This window comes from Callithrix jacchus, chromosome 9 (genome assembly GCF_049354715.1).
Source record: "Callithrix jacchus isolate 240 chromosome 9, calJac240_pri, whole genome shotgun sequence".
Taxonomy (NCBI): domain Eukaryota; kingdom Metazoa; phylum Chordata; class Mammalia; order Primates; family Cebidae; genus Callithrix; species Callithrix jacchus.
In genome coordinates this window covers 49,561,954-49,574,378 of record NC_133510.1, presented here as the reverse complement: position 1 = coordinate 49,574,378, position 12,425 = coordinate 49,561,954, and the positions used below count along the sequence as shown (strand labels likewise).

The window sequence follows — 12,425 nt, the reverse complement described above, 5'->3', positions numbered from 1 at the left end:
GAACATATTTGAAAACATTGTCCACAACATTTCCACAAAATGTCCTCAACCTCACTAGAGGGGTTGACATTCAAATTCAGGAAATTCAGAGAACCCCTGTGAGATACCATAAAAGATGACCATCTCCAACACACATAATCATTAGATTCTCCAAGGTCAATGCAAGAGAAAAAATATTAAAGGCAGCTAGAAAGGATAGATACCAGCCCTTCTTTATATTTTCAAAAATTGAGGATGACAGACTCCTCTCTAACTCATTCTATGAGGCTGGCATCATTCTGATATCAAAAGCTGCCAAGCACATAACAACAACAACAACAACAAAAAAAAAAACTTCAGGCAAATATCCCTGATGACTATAGGTGCAACAACTGTCAGCAAAATACTAGAAAAGCAAATCCAGCAGTATATCCGAAAGCTAATCCACCATGATTAACTGGGTTTTTTTTTTTTTTTCCTGCCTCAGGTTTATTTGTACAAATAGCACAGGAGGACCCCAGCCCCATGCAGATGGCAGCCCCAGGGGAGTTACACCAGTCCTTCTGTCCTCGCATTGGCAGACAAAGATATCTATTCTGAAGCCTTTGTAGGGGCCTGGGCACCTTTGAGAGCCTGAGCTGGAACTGAAACTGGAGCTGAAGCCTGGGCCTTGGTTTGATCCTTGGCCTTGGCCTTGACCTTGACCTTTGGCCGGCAGAGCCTGAGCCCCTTGGCAATGCGTGCCCGAGCACGCTTCCCAAGCTTGGGGTGGGCAATGTAGGCAAGTCGATCGAGCTTGCGGCTGACACCCTTTGGGATCTTGGGCTTAACCTCCTTGGGCTTTACGAGGGCCTTGATGGCCTCAGCTCGTGCACTCATGGCCTTGGCATTGTTGGCCTGCATCTTCTTTAGGCCCTTCTTGTTGTGCTTCTTGGCAAAGCGCATGTTCCTCAGGAACTTGGGGTCCACCCCCTTAAGAGACTCGTATCTTTGTGATCGGGGTTTCTTGATACCATTTCTGTGCCATTTTCGGGACTGGTTGTGTGTGGTGTGGTTCTTGGACTTGGCCATGTCTGCACCCAAGCCGCGGTTCCCGAAGCTCCTAGGACCGGAAGCGATTAACTGGATTTTATTGATATGCAAGATTAATTCAACACATGCAAATCAATAAATATGATTCATCATATAAATAGAACTAAAAGCAAAACAACATGATCATCTCAACAGACACAGATAGACTTTCAATAAAATTTAACATCTCTTCATGTTAAAAATATACAACAAACTAGGCATTGAAGGACTGTACCTCAAAACAGCAAGAGCCATCTATGACATACTCATGGCAAACATCATATTGAATGGGCAAAAGCTGGAAGCATTCCTCTTGAGAACCAGAGCAACCAGGGAAGAGAAAGAAATAAGAGGCATTCAAACAGGAAAAAAGTAGGTCAAACTGGAATCAGGGATAACACTAACAAATGGAAAAATATTCCATGCTCATGGAAGAATCAATACTGTTAGATTAGGCACACTGCCCAAAGCAATGTACAGATTCAATGCTATTCTTGTCAAACTGCTAATGACATTTTTTTCACAGATTAGAAAAAAGGTTTCTAAAATTCATTTAGAACCAAAAAAAAAAAAAAAAGGCCTGACTAGCCAAGGCAATCCTAAGCAAAAAAAACCAACCTGGAAGTACTCTACTACCCAACTGCAAACTATACTACAAGGCTACAGTAACCAAATCAGCATGTTACCGGTACAAAAACAGACACATAGACTCACAGAATAGGTTAAGAACCCAGAAATAAAGCCACGCACCTACAACTATCTGATCTTCAACAATGTCAACAAAAACAAGCAATGGGGAAAAGGACTCCTTATTTCATAAGTGGTGATGGGATAACTGGATTGCCATATGCAGAAGATTGAAACTGGACCCCTTACTTTCACCGTGTACAAAAATCAAATCAAGATGAATGGAAGACTTACATGTAAAATCCAAAACTGTAAAAATTTTAGAAGAAAACCTAAGAAATATAATTTTAGACATAGGCCCTGGCAAAGATTTTATGATGAAGACTTCAAAAACAATTGCAGCAACAACAAAACTTAACAAATGATACCTAATTTAACTAAAGAGCTTCTTTCTGCATAGTTTAAAGAAACTATCAACAGAGTAAACAGAAAACCTATATACATAATGGGGAAAAATATTTGCAAACTATGCCTTCAAAACTATGCCTTCCACAAAGGTCTAATTACATAATCTACAAGGAACTTAGACAAATTAACAAGCAAAAAACAAACAACCCCATTAAAAAATGGACAAAGGACATGAAGACACTTCTCAAAAGAAGACATACATGTAGCCAACAAGCACATAAAAAAAAAAGCTCAACATTACTAATCGTTAGAAAAAAGCAAACCAAAACCAGTCAGAATGGCTATGTCTAAAAGGTCAAAAAATAACAGATGCAGGTGAGGTTGTGGAGAAAAAGGAAAAACTTATACACTGCTGGTAGGAATGTAAATTAGTTCATTCACTGTGGAAAGCAGTTTGGAGATTTTTCACAGGACTTTAGAACTACCATTCAACCCAGCAATCCCATTACATTACTGGGTATATAACCAAAGGAATGTAAATTGTTCTACCATGAAGACACATACACGCATGTGTTCATCATGGCACTATTTACAATAGCAGAGATACGAAACCAATCTAAATGCCCATCATTTAGATGGATAGAGAAAATGTGATACATATATACCGTGGAATACCATGCAGCCGTAAAAAGAAATCATGCTCTTTGCAGCTACATGATGGAGTTGCAGGCCATTATCCTAAGCATATGAATGCAGGAGCAGAAAGCTAAATACTGCACATTCTCACAAGTGGGAGCTAAACACTGAGTACACATGGATACAAGGAAGAGAACAACAGACACCAAGGCCTACTTGGTGGTAGAGAGTGGAAGGAGAGTGAGGACCAAAAACTACCTATCGAGTCCTGTGCTTAGTACCTGGGTGACTAAGTAATCTCTACACCAAACTCCCATGACACGTAATTTACCCATGTAACAAACCTGCACATGTACCCCACCCCCAAACCTAAAAGCTGCAAAGGAAAAGAAAAAGTATTAAGCAGATATATTTATTTTGCTTTTGCTAGTATATCTTTGCATTGATGCCTAGAAGTAAAATTTCTGGATTAAGGGTCACAGGATTTTGTATGGTTTTCTAATCTCAATGGGCAGTCTTGAGGTATGTAACCTTTACTATGGTCATAGTGAAACTGGAAACATTCCCTTGTTCCCCTCTCAGGGTGTGGGACGGGGGAGTGGCTGGCTCCTTCAGTGTCCTGCTGCTCAAACCTCTAAGGGAGCATACAGACGGGCAGGCTGTGGTGCTCCGAGCCCATGGCAGTGTCTGGGGGTGAATTTTTACAGCTCCGGAAGCCCCAGTGAGCGTGTGCTACTGTGTGCTCTTTTAGTTTTGCTGTCTATAGGCGGCTTGTGTTCACCAGCTCAATTAGACCCTCTGCCGTGTCGCAAGGACAGAGGGCTTTCTGTATCCCAGGTTCTTGCCTTGGTGTACCTGAAGAATCAGATCACACGTGGAGTGTGAGGTTTTATTGAGTGGAAGTAGCACTTGGCAGATGGGGAAGCCAGAAGGGAGATGGTTTTCCCTGGAGTTGGGCTGCTGGGTGGCCTGGGCTCTCCTCTGACTGCCCCTGCCAAACTGCATCATTCTGCCGGTCGGTTGGTGGCCTGCTGGCCTGACGGTGCGGTCCTCTCAATGTCCAGCTACCTGTGTGCTCCTCTGATGATGTGCTCCTCTCGACCTCCGGTATTGGGGGATTTTAGAGGAACAGGATGGGGGAGCAACAGGCCAGGGTGGTCTTGCGAAATGCAGTATTTGAGCAGGAAAACAAAAACGCCTGTCCTCACCTAGGTCCCTGGGCACAGGCGGGGTTGTGGAGCCCTAGCCAGGGACCACGTTCTTCTTCCGTACTTCTGTATCATTTAAAGGAACCACACCCTTTCCTTCCCAGCACTTCCCTTCTCCACTTCCATATCAATTGCAGGGGTGGGATTCTTAGGGCATCAGTGCTCACCGGAGTGGGACAGTGGTTTACTAAATGATATCATCTTTGGAGATAGACACACATACACAACCACACACACAAACAGCAGGTGAGTGAATAATGTTTCATTCAACCTTGTTTTTTCATAGCATTGATTAGAAAAAAAAAAAACAATGCTTCTCCCTAGGGTCAGTGTCTGTGTGAAGCTTGCATGTTCTCTCCAAGTCTGCATGAGTTTTCTCTGGGACTCAAATTTCCTCCCACATCCCAAAGATATGCAAGTTCAGTGAATTTGCATGTTGAAATGGTCCCTGTCTGAGTGTGAGTGTGTGTGCACAATTGTACCCTGTGACCGGATGGCGGCCAGGGTGCATTTCTGACTGGTGCCCTGAACTGCTGAGACAGACTCAGCCACCTTCAACCCCGAGCTGGAATAAATGGGTAGTAGATAATTATCCTGTTTGAGTGTATTAATCTTTTAAAAATATATGCATAGCTCAAATATTTTTCTATGTTTAATATTAGAAGTGTTTTGGCTCTTTATTTAGAAGTTTGGTGATGTTTCTGTGACCAGAAATTTGTTATAGGAGCTGAATCTTATTTATATAAAGTGACTAATGGTAAAATTGGTTTTGTTATATGTTGTTTTGTTTAAACTTTTTAAAAGTCTCAGTGTTCAAGAACCTATTAAGTGAGAAATTAATGTGTGTGTGTGTGTGTGTGTGTATGTGTATGTGTGTATTATAACATACATATATGTGTGTGTATATATATATACACACACACACACATACATACACTATTTTTGTAAATGACTGCCCTTTTAAATGGTAATTTGGGAACATTTTGATCATTCCCCAGAATGAAGGATAAACATTCTTTTCCTTAAAAATAACATTTAAACATCATTTTTCGGAAATAGAAGAATTTTCTCGCAGTGGTTGCTGTTTTACTTCTCAGTGACCTGACAAAACTAGAAAGCAGAACATATAAAGTTTCATCTGGCTATGATTTCTGGGACTTATGTGGCTTTTGTGCTGCTATTCTTTTTTTGTGTTTGTATGTTAGGAAAAGTCATAGAAGAAGCCAAATTTGGGAGGAGCTGAATTAGTTACTGTGATTTACTAGAAATGGACAGGGACTGTGGCAGTCTTTGTCAGGCCTCTAAGAGCAAACTGACAAGGCTGTCATTTTCATATTTAGAATTTTCCATGTGTTCACTGCCAGCCTAGAAACCCGAGGAGCTTGGTGTCCCTACCTTTTCCAATATCTGAAGATGCTTTACCCAGATCTCTCATAGGATTGATTCTACAGCCCATATAGTGTCTTGTCCTGTTATTCTGGAGTCACCATTCAGAGTCATCCAATATCTCTAAGAGCTCTTTTCCTTTCATGAAAGCCTTTTCATAACAACGAAAACAGTTAATCATCAATCTGCATTGGATATCCAGTATATAAAAGAGACTGAAATAATAAACACCAACCTTCATTGAGTGCTTAACACGTAACAGGCACGATGCTAGTTGCTCTTTTCATGTGTTATCTCAACTAATTTTCAAAAAAGTTTATTGGTATTTCAAAGTGACAAAACTGAAGCTCTGAGGCCAAGTCCTTTGGCAATGCTGTAAAGTTGCTAGTGGTAGAATGCAGTCTGATTTTGAAATCCGCACTATTAACCAAGAGACCACTCCATTTGCTAAGAGGGTTCTCTGCAGTTGCTTAAGGAAATGTCATTCATACCTTCTTGAGAGAAATGGATCCCATTGCACAGGAAAGTGATGTAAGAACATATACGTATTGTTATTATTAAACAAAAATGTGTTATTAATTGTATCAGTTATATAAGACTTTATGTGCATGAACACTTCTGTGTATGTGTGAGTGCATGTGTGTGCACTATAGCCCTGATAGGATGATGAGTAAGGTAGGAATGAGTTTAATCTTTAAATTAGACTGAATTCTTTCAAAACTGGTTTCTCCACTCACTCCCAGTGCACACTTAGGTAAGTTATTCACTGCTCTGAGCCAAATTTTCTCAACTCTTAAATAGGAATAATTATTCTCCACTTTCTTTTTGAGAAGTCAGAAATAATAATATGTGCATAAAATGATTGAAACAGTGACACATAGAAAGCAAACTCTAAAAAATAATACATAGATAACCTTTGAGGCATTTTCAAGGAAGTGAATTTTTAAGTTTGGCAGGAACCTGGGTAGTTGAAGAGGATAATATGACAGGCAATACAAGTGGAAATAAAAGAAAGCATAAAGACTTGAAAGCTGAAACAAACGAATGATGTGTTCGTACAATGTAGGAAAGTTTGATTTCCTGTATAGAGAGTTTAGTATGCTGTGTAATGGGAGATCACATTGCTTAGTGTGTGATAGAAGCTTGGGTATAGTAGAAGCTTAGAAATGATGGAAGCTGCTGTGGAATCCTCCTGCAGAGTCAAAGTCTGTCACATTGTAACTCCACACTGTCAAAAGCAATGGTAACCCTGAGGTTTGTCTGATTTAATTACGTTGACAACTTCCTAGGAAAGACACCTTCAGAGCTTCAGAGAGGCAAACAGGTGATGAGATGTCCCATTTGAATGCTGCACCCACCACATAGCATGATTGTAAATACTTAGTTTTCTTGAAACAACAACTTTGAAGGAGGAGTTCCACCGGGAGGTGAAATGGATGCAATGATCATTTAACTTTTTCAGTGGTTCTTGGGCCTGAAAACTGGGAACGCCTCTATGTTCCTGGAAATTGAGGGAAAAAAAAGTGAATCAGAAGAGCTCATATATTCCAAATACTCTGAATCAAATCAGTAACACAAACGTTTGATAATCATTTTTGAAATAAACAGACGAACGTTTTTGACATTTTATAAAACAATGCTTTTCCTAAACTAATTGTATTTTGAGCTCTCAGAATGTATATCCTGTTTTCTTGCATTTCCACCACCAGATGGCAGTGATAACCTATTAATTCATTTCTTATTTTTAAAAAATCATTCTCTTGCTTAATGTTATTCTAGAAATGAACAAGTGGCTCTAAGTTAAAAGTGATGGCCAAAATTTTCACTCTATTTTCTATGACAATTCAGCATACTAGAGTCATAGTTCCCTTGTGCAAAGAAGGAAAAAAAGTGCATGGAGGTAAGCACCAGAAATACTGGGATCTTGTGTGAGTTAGAATGCCGCTAAGTGATAAATGACTCTGGTACATTGTAAAAGACTCTCTTGGGTTGTGTATATAAAACTCCATGTGTGTTTGTGTGTGTGAGAAAGAGAGGTCTTTGGGTTTGTGGTACAGGTCGTATACATGTGACTTCAAAAAAAATCCCCTGCCACAAGCCACCCTTGTCGCATTCTAGGCTTGACCCCATTAAGGGTGAAAGAGTGAGATTATCAAAAAATGAAGTGGGCTGTCACACAGCACAGATGTACATGACCTCTGTCTCTACGCCACTTAATGATCATTTCTTACTCACTTAGTCTTAATATGGCATATTTCATTTTTCAGATATTTTCTTTAATTAAAATTTCTCATTCAACTATTCTGGATTTACAAGTACATGTTTTAGCTTGGGAAGCAACATTTTTTGTTTAACTTTTTTTGTTTCTTAAAAATAGCATGAAAATCTTCTAAAGATTGGGGAGGAAACCCCTGTAATTCTACTGAACAAAAGGGCTACTTGGACATACTTCTTTAAACTTAGCTTGATGGGGCTGTTTTTAAATGAAACATTCACATGCAAAATTTGAGAGACCAGAAAAAATAGCGTGAAATGGATAGCTTTTTGTTCATCATTTTTTAGTTAGGATTATCAGGACCATTTTTTAAATATCTTGCAGAGATCAATTGATCTGGTTTTAGTTTCAGCTTAAAAGGACAATTTTCTGGGCTCCTTCAGTTAGCAAAGATGTGGTCACAGACTAGGCAACACAGGTTTCATCAGTGAGATACGATGGAAAGGAAAAGAGGCCTTATTATAATCAAGAGGTCTGGGTCTGCTTGTGCACTTTCACAGGCCACACATATGGATGTGGGCATATGTTTTATCCATAAAATAAATAACGTAGGAAAATAACACCGACATGGGGTTCATTGAGATAAAGTCTATGATCTTCTGGCGTGCACGCAATATTCAATAGAGAGTTTTCTTTTTCAGTCTACACCCTGTATAAAAGCAGGTTGATTCTGGCTTAAGTTACAAAGGAAAAGCTGTATCTTCCACATTTGTTGCTTCCCGAAGTTTACTCTGCAAACATCCACTTCCATGCCTTTCTTTGGTCTGGAGTTTTCCTAATGATAAGCTAATGGGGAAATTAATTTTTTGTTCTTAGGCTTTTTACAGCCCTTTAAAACACCTCCATGGGCATCTAGAAGTTAAGCTTCTTTCCTTAATTGAATAAGAAACCGCATTACAAATTAATTCAACATAGTGAAGATTAAATAACATAATTAACAGGTCAGTACTTTGAAATGGTGTATTCTGTTATAGGATTGGAAGAATGTAAAAGCATGCTTTAATATGAATGGTTTCTAAAAGCTTATGTCTTAAAGGTGCCTCTAAGATCCATCTCCACTAAAGAGCTTCAAACTATGGCACATATTTCTGAGCAGATATGGTAATCAGCCTTTATGTTCCACAATAACACAGATTTCTGAAGGCAGGCAACATCCAGTCTTTCCTACAGTTTCAGCATTGACTGATTGATACTTTATTTTCAAATAGCTTTATCCTTTATTTTTGAAATAGAGAATAATGTTCCAATGGAATCTTGCCATCCTGAAGGAATAACTTGTGTTTTAAAATTTTGCTTGGGGACATTTGTGGTGTTTAGGAACTCAAAAACCACATGGCACTTTGACAGATCTGTGCAATCAAACTGTACTTGTTCAATGAAAGCTTTGGGTTGCCTTATTCCAGAATGTTAAATGTTCAATAGTTTCCTGACCTTGATGTGGCAAAGTTGGAGAATTTTTCGTGTGGGGAGTAGTAATCACTTTTTATATTGCGGTGGTGGTACAGGAATTTGCTTTTATGGGAGATCTCCCCTTCCACCCAGGAGTTTCACAATGCTAATGTTGGACGAGAAGCTCTGAAATCCAATGAAGAAGCCAAAATGCAGTACGGTTCTTCCCTAGTAGTGAAAGGGGGTTGTTTCCAGTACCCTCCACCCCTGCTGATAACAAAACCTGTGGATGCTCAGTGCCTTATACAAAACAGCATAGCATTTGCATACAACTACATATATCCTTTTGTATATTTTAAATAATCTCTAGTTTACTTATATTATAATGTAAATCTATATAAATAGTTGTTATACTACATTGTTTAAAAAATTTGTATTCTTTTATTATTGTATTGGTTTTTTGTCCACAATATTTTCAATCTGAGGTTGGTTGAATCTGAGAAACTGGAACCCATGGCTATGGGGGATTGATTGTACCTTCAGAATGAAGCATTAAGCATCCTATTTAGTAATAGAAATTGTATTTATTGGCTGAACTTTGTTTCTGCAAAGTTAGAAATCCTCCCCACCCCATATTTCGATATATATAGCCTAAGGCCTGAACAATACTGTTTGTTTTAGAAAGGTGTATAGACACTTCCCTCCCCCAAGACTTTATTCACAGGAGATGAGATCCTGAGATTCTGCTATAGCTGTTGATGCAAAGCCTGATCATCATTTTATGAGGGAAGCCAGAGAAGTGAGATAGACTGGGCCTAGTAGAAAAGAACCTGAAAATCTGTCCTTCACAAGGAATTATGTGCAGTTGACGCTTGTGATTGTCTTGTTAGGAGCATGTAGCCAGAAGACCCCTGTGGGAAAGGATGCACAAGGCAGAAAATACTGAGAAAATACCATGGCATGTCCATATGTGCATACAAAATAGTTTATCAGATCATACTGGTATGTTTCCAATTAAAATTTGGGGATAGAGATGTGTGTGTCAGGGGAGTGTTTTACTTAAATTATAACTACTTTCTTCTGTATCAACAATCTTGGTTCTCATAAATGCAGGAGATAATAAAATTAGAATTTCCCATAATTATTACTTTATCCTGTGTTACAAACATAATATTCTTAAAATAACCATAATAAAATCTCCACCATGAAAAATTACTGAGAACTGTTAAAATATATTTTGCATATGTTCTACCCATTATATTCATTTTTTTTTTTTATAACTTCACTACTTTGCTTAAATATAAAGCCATTTTTGGGAGGCTGAGGTGGGTGGATCACCTGAGGTTGGGAGTTCAAGACCAGCCTGACCAACATGGAGAAGCCCAGTCTCTACTACAAATGCAAAATTAGCCGGGAGTGGTAGGGCATGCCTCTAATCCCAGCTACTCCGGAGGCTGAGTTAGGAGAATCACTTCTGGGAGGTGGAGGTTGCAATGATTGCCCCATTGCACTCCAGACTGGGCAACAAGAATGAAACTCTGTCTCAAAAAATATATGTAAATTACATATTGTGCTCTCCTTCTTCAATCAATAATTTTGTACTCATTTTGGTTGTCTAGAGTAACTTCTGTAGTAGATTCCTAAGGAGGAAAATAGAAAGAACACTCTCTGGGTTTTTGCATGCTGATAAAAATTCATCTGTGCCCTTTATACTTGAAGGTAAGTTTTGTTGGATATAAAATCCATGGCATACATACATAGGTATATATCTTAAAGGTTATTCTTTTTTATTCTGGCATAAAACAATACTGTTCAAAAGTCTGATGATAATATATTTTTTTCCCCTTATATCACTTTGTCTTTTTTGTACATTGATGTTTTGTGTGGACATAAACTGCACATGTTTAAAAGGTATGTGGTAGGAAGCAATCTATGACAGCCCCCCAAATTTCTACTCCTGGGAGTGCACACCCTGTATAATCCTCTCTGTTATGGACCGAATGTTTGTGGCCCTTCAGTTCCAATTCATACATTGAAACCCTACCCACAATGTGTTAACATTTGAAGATGGAGTTTTGGGAGATAATTAGAATTAGATTAGGTTGTGAGGGTAGGGCCCTCATGATGGAATTTGTGGCTTTTATAAAAAGACAAGAAATAAATCACTTTTTCCCTTCCATAGGTGTGCACTGAGGAAAGGCCATGTGAAGACATAGAGCAGCCATCTGCAAGCCCGGAAGTGAGCGCTCACTGGAAACCAACAATGCTGGCCCACGGTCTTGAACTTCCCAGCCTCCAGAACTGTGGGAGAACACATTTCTGTTGCTTAAGCTACCCAGTCCATGGAATCTTGTTATGACAGCTCAAGCAGCCTCGCATGAGTATGGGTAGGCCTTAGGAATAGGATCGTTACTCCCATGATTAGGTTATATGATTTCACCATAGCACACTAGAAAGAGAATCTCCTGTTGGCTTTGATGAAGTAAATTTCCATGTTGTGAGATGGCTACATGACAAGAACCTGGGGCAATCTCTGGGAACTGAGGGAATCCCTAGCTGGCAGCCAGCAAGATAATGGGAATCTTAGTCCTACAACCACAAGTCATTGAGTTCTGAGACCCTCGAATCAGATGGAATCATCATAGCCCTGACTGACACCTTGATTTCAACCTAGTGAGATTCCGAGTAGAGGATCCAGTTAGCTCATGCTTCTATTTTCTGGCCCACAGAAATGGTAAGATGATAAATTAGTTTTAAGTCACTAGGTTTGAAATAATTTGTTATGCAGCAATAAAAAACTAACACGGTGCAATTTGATAAGGTGCGATATGTGCACAGGTATGGAAAACTGTGAACAGAATCCAGATAATAAACATACTTAATACTCCCTTAGATTTTGTTATGTTCTTTTATAGCTCCCTCCACTCCTGCCTCAACCTACTCTATTTCCAGGAAAGTATTGATCTGTTTCCCTTCATTGTAAATTAGTTTGAATTTTCTAGTCTTTTTTGTAAATGGAATCCTATAGTATGTATTTGCTTGGTTTTTCTCTCTGTGCATAATTATTTTTACTTTTATCTGTGTTATGTATACCAACAGTTCATTCCTTTTTATGGCTGAATAGTATTCAATTGTATCTATTTACCAAACTTTATTAATTCATTCAACTGTTGATGCACATTTGTGTTGTTACCAGTTCCCAGTGATAACAAATAAAGATGCTACAAACATCTGTGCATACATTTTTTAGATATATACTTTCAATTCTCTTGGGTAAATACCTAGAAATGCAGTGTCTTCTTCATATGATAGAAGTGTATGTCAATTTTTTTAAATGCCTAAACTGTTTTTCAAAGGGGTTTTACAACTTTATATTCTCATCAAAATTTAATGAGAGTTCCAGGTGCTCTACATTCTTGCCAACACTTGACATAATTAGTTTTTTT

General features: G+C 38.7%; 1 long non-coding RNA gene across 1 annotated transcript in view; it reads left to right on the top strand.

The window, feature by feature from the left end:
• LOC118144196 (uncharacterized) overlaps positions 1-12,209 on the top strand; it is a 39,735-nt gene extending 27,526 nt beyond the window's left edge. Inside the window, exons 3-5 of the long non-coding RNA XR_004728746.3 lie at positions 9,870-9,981; positions 10,599-10,698; positions 11,162-12,209. This is a non-coding gene — a long non-coding RNA (uncharacterized LOC118144196). The remainder of the gene's footprint in view (positions 1-9,869; positions 9,982-10,598; positions 10,699-11,161) is intronic.
• The last annotated feature ends 216 nt before the right edge of the window (positions 12,210-12,425 follow it).